Genomic DNA, 5,144 nt, shown 5'->3' with positions numbered 1-5,144 from the left:
TCATCGAGTGCTTGGTTAAAATTATTTCTAAAGAACGGTTACATCTCCCTCTCCCTCTCCCTCCCCCTCCCCCCCCTCTCTCAGATGTACGTACCTGCCCTAGCAGTATAGTTAGTGTCTTTGCCTACAAATGCCCAAATAAAGGCCTATGTTAAACAGATTATGACAATTTTCGTACAAATACCCAATGTTGGGCTAACAATTACGATAATTAGATAATTAGAAAGAGATTTACAACAATATGTAAGCTCTGGGGTATTTAATAAATTCTTTAATTCGTTCGGTTGAACAATACTGATATATTCTTCATAAAATAAACGCTACATGCACATTTATAATCGTAATCGTAATCGTGTTCGTAATCGTAATCCGTCTGTAACGATGTAATCGCTATTGTTCTGTTCCTCTTGTCTTAGCCAGAGGGCGATAGTATATGCGTGCGCTGATTACGCTCGCAGCGCGAAAGTTTAAATCGGTTAATTGCCTTACAAATAATAGTATATTGGACCACTAAGCACCGCGAACGCTTAAACGTTGTCCTTAGACGTTGTGAAAATCTTGCTACAAACAAGAACCTGTTGTTATATTCTAAAAATAATTTTTTGAAACAAAAATATAACCGACTTCGAGAAACATTAAAACTGTACTAAAAAGTATAAAATAATTTCTAGTCAATTTATATGAAGACTCACCAGCTCTACATAACTGCTCAAAAATATGAAAAAATGCAGGAAATAGTATGAAATAATTTCTATTTAAACAGCATTATTACTCACCAGCTCTTGATGAATTTGATTAAATTATGAAATACGGCGTATTAAATACAATGCAAGCTTTTCGGAGGCGATGCAAAATTAAAATTTTTTAATTCCGGATTGGCTTAATTTTTGGTGGGGGTGGCAATATTGAAAGTTGTTAAGGGAGTGGACTCCCGTGCCTTGTATGTGCTCGTACGCACTCACACAGCTCCATATCACTGTATACGTACACGGAACTGCAAGGGCTTGCGTATTGTCTCGACAATGCAAATTTGAAACCTCTCAATAGTCGTTTCCGCTAGATTAATGTTCAAACTTGTGCGCAAGCTCCTATAGGTAGTCTACTTTTGCTTTTTTGTGTCATAATTAACAATATTCAGCAGCGTATGTTAGTCCAGACAACGCGACAGCACCGTCGCACCACCATATTGCTTCTTTTGATCGCGAAATACTGCTGAATATTATTAATTATGACCCAAAAAAGCAAAAGTAGACTACCTATAGGAGTTTGCGCACAAGTTTGAACATTTATCTAGCGGAAACAACTATTGAGAGGTCTCAAATTTGCATTGTCGAGACAAAAATAGGACAATACGCAAGCCCTTGCAGTTCCGTGTACGTATAGAGTGATGTGGAGCTGTGTGAGTGCGTACGAGCCATACAAGGCACGGGAGTCCACTCCCTTAATGTATACATGTATACTGTCTACGTGGAAATAATGTTTGAGATGGTTTGATGTATTTGTTTTGTCCAAAGGGAGAAGGGGACAGTATTGTATACAGTTAATGTATATACTATCTACACGAAGTTGTTCAAAATGATGCCCTTAATAATTATATAAATATAATTATTTTATATATAAATAGAAAGAAAATACGAAAACAGAGTAAAATTGGGATTTTTGTACCTTTACTCAAGTGTTCCTAACTCCGGTATTTATCCACAGATTTTCTTCAACAAAAGCTTGTTTTCATCGTAAAAGTGCGATCTATACGTAGACAATAAGAAATTGGACATAATTTGACAATTCCTATTTTTCCATGGCGATGGAAGAAATATTCGTGTTCTATTTTAGCCGAAAAAATCAAAGTTTCTCATACATATTGACTCGTAACACTTAAACTATTGAACCGATTGGAAAGTAAAGCAAATGTTGGAAATTCGATTACCTTTAAAATGACGTCTTGCGCGACCAAATCGGACGTTTCTAACTCGAGATATGGTCTAAAAAGTGAAGGTATGTCAGAAAAAAATCGAAAAAAAATTCCAAAATTCATATAAAAAAAACCTATCCATAGACAAATTTTTTCTTGCGATTTTCGCGTTTAGCAGGCCAAAATACATAAGAAAAAAATTGTGGCATTGAATGTACATTTTGGCTGTCAAGGTTAAAGTCACATTGAGATACGTATACGCAGATTCTAGTGTAATACTAATAATACATTTGTATTAATAACTTTTTAATAAAAAGCGGGCGACGGCTAAAACTTTTTGGATGTTACTCGAGTGGGTGACCTTCACAACATATGTCAAGGTCAAGGTCATTGGAGCTACTTCCCTTAAACGTGAGGGTTACCCAAACATTTATGAATTCTTCCAAATTTTATTTCATTCGTATTTCTCGTTGATTCACTTTGCATTATCATAAATAGAACATGAACGGAATTATATTATCGTTATGCTCAATTTTCGCTGAGAGAAGTGGGGAGAACCACAGAGAATTCACAAGTCCTAATTTGAAGTGCACGAGTTTAAGGGCCAAAATAATATTAATAGATATTTTTTCTTGTTTGATGTAAACGGCAGCTATCGTACGTGTATAAGCGTTTAAATAGCTTGGAAGAAACAGTTGGGCTGCAGAAAAATGATTTTAATTTCGCAACTCGTGTTAAAGATGATTGTTTTATGCAGCAGCAGGATGAAATATTATACGTGGGAACAATGTTGGATGGAATATTTGCAAAGTAGTTGAATTAATTTCTTGATTACGTAATATACAGCCACACGAAACACTCTATGCATATGAAAGAGCAGCTTAAACCGAGTACAATAGTTTGAGCACTTTCCAACCGTGATAATGCTTTCGCTTGAATTATTCGGTAATTTTCACGAAATTCTCACGGAACATGATTTGTAGAGTTATTAAGATTTAGAAAGATTAGAAGAGGGTACCTTGAAATACCGTTATCGCGAAAATACAGATTAAATGCTGCCGTAAATTTAAGTATCATTTATTAAAGTAGCATTTGCCACAAATCTTACTAAACCGTTCTTCAATAAAATTCTGCGTTACTAAATATACACTAATACATACTAAATACTAAATAAATAATCTTTATATAACGTGTGCGTTAAAAATGTACACGAAGCCTGGAGAATTTAATATGCTACAAGGTAATATGTTCATGCGTTTGTGCAAAGTGTAACTGTGTACAACAAGAGAAGACAATATTCTTATCGGTAAGTATTCATTAATAAATCAAAGGTATTATCGGATGTTTTTGAAAGTCATGTACAATACACAAAGTTAACCTATTTAACGGTATATACCGGTAACTTCGTATTTGTTTTACACTTGACAATAATTGTTCAAATTTCTTCAGAAATCGTCATTACTTATCGACTATCGAATTCAATTATATTAATTACATAATTAAGTTCAATACATTCACGATACAGCTTATCGAATGTGTTTATTATAATCTGATATAGATATGATAAATACGAGCACCTGTATACCTATGTATGTATACTTATGCAACTGAATAATGTCATTCATAGTTAGGCTCTATTGAGTTTTCGCTTTAAAGATCGTATCGTGTTAGAAAATGATTATCAGTCGAAAAGACGCGACTGGGCTCATTTGAAGGAGTGTTTTCGAACCAAGTGCTTTTTAGATTATACTTATTTTACACCGTTTTAACTTGCATAGTTTCACGATTAGATATCCGAAAAGATTTATTCTACGAATAAGCTAAACTTCCATAGCGATCGATCAATCAATCAATCACGACCAGTTTAATCGTCGCTTCTGACATTTAGATAACATAACAATAATCAATTATCATTGACGTTATCATTCACTGTTCTTTGTCGTTTAAAATTGTCACGGAAAATAACATCTCGTTCTATCGAGCTTATCTATTCATCGCGATGATGTAAATCGAGAAACGGATGACACTTACTTCTTGCTTTAATGGGAGATTAGAAATTAATGGATGTAGTCGAATAAAAAGGTCAATAATTTGTTCGATAACTTATCGAAAACCGCCATTCCTCCCAAATGTCAAGTCTGTATTTCGATTTGAAGGATATTCAAATGCAAATATTAAGTCATTAATAGAATCGTAAATATTTCGGATAAGGAAGCATACATCGTGAAACTTTTTCAGACGTCTTAATACGAACCGCGGAATTGTTGCAAACTTTTCGAACTTCGATTCAGTTCGACTTTGGCTCGATTTTTTTCGCATTAACTATAATAATTATGTTCAATTCCTAAATGTCAACCTAAAACGTGTATAAAGATAAGTTCAGAGAGTATTTTTTATGCCCTTGTCGCGCACCCTATCCATTGTGATATCGTTTGAGATTTTCGACATCGAATTAATGCATGATAACGGTTCCGCTTACCTTTGAAAAAACTTGACGTATCGAAGCATCAAATTGTGTAATATCTTCAATCCTCGTCGTTATCGTGGTTGATTAGTGATTACCGATATCACTTATTCGAGATTAAATATTTTCCTAAAACAAGTCTTGAAACATTTGGAAGGCACCGAGTATAGAATAAATATTAAGATTTGTTGGCACATTCCCAACGATAACGTTTAATTCCAGAGTACTCTATCAAATTTGTAATACATATGTATCTCTTGTTCCACTTCCATGTGTTCAAAGTAGATTGAGTAGTAGCCGGTCAATTTTACCAACGAGTTCTCCGGTGGCCCTACCATAAGATGAAACGCAAATCATTCGTTCCTTATCCACGATATCACTCGGCTAAAAGGTTTTCTAAAAGGAGTTTCAGAATTTGATTTTCTAACAACAAAATACCTATACCCATACCACCAGTGTAATCATGATGGAGTCTTAAACGGCTAAGCGACTCGCCCCTTGTGTATAAATGTCAATGGCACCGGAGGAGGAGGTATTATACAGGGTGTCCCAAAAATGTTGTAACACCTTGAAAGAGGTTGTTCGGGATGTGATTTGAAACAACTTTTTCTTTAGCGAAAATGTTGTCTGAGGCTTCGTTAAGGAGATATTAACGAAAAACACTGACCAATCAGAGCGCGAGTATGCCGGTGGACCGCCCGCGGTAGCGTATGAACGCGGCCGCCTAGCGCGTAGCCTACGCCTACCATATGCGGTCCACCGGCATAC

Source organism: Hylaeus volcanicus, chromosome 8, assembly GCF_026283585.1.
Source record: "Hylaeus volcanicus isolate JK05 chromosome 8, UHH_iyHylVolc1.0_haploid, whole genome shotgun sequence".
NCBI lineage: Eukaryota > Metazoa > Arthropoda > Insecta > Hymenoptera > Colletidae > Hylaeus > Hylaeus volcanicus.
Note: the sequence above shows the minus strand (reverse complement) of the source record.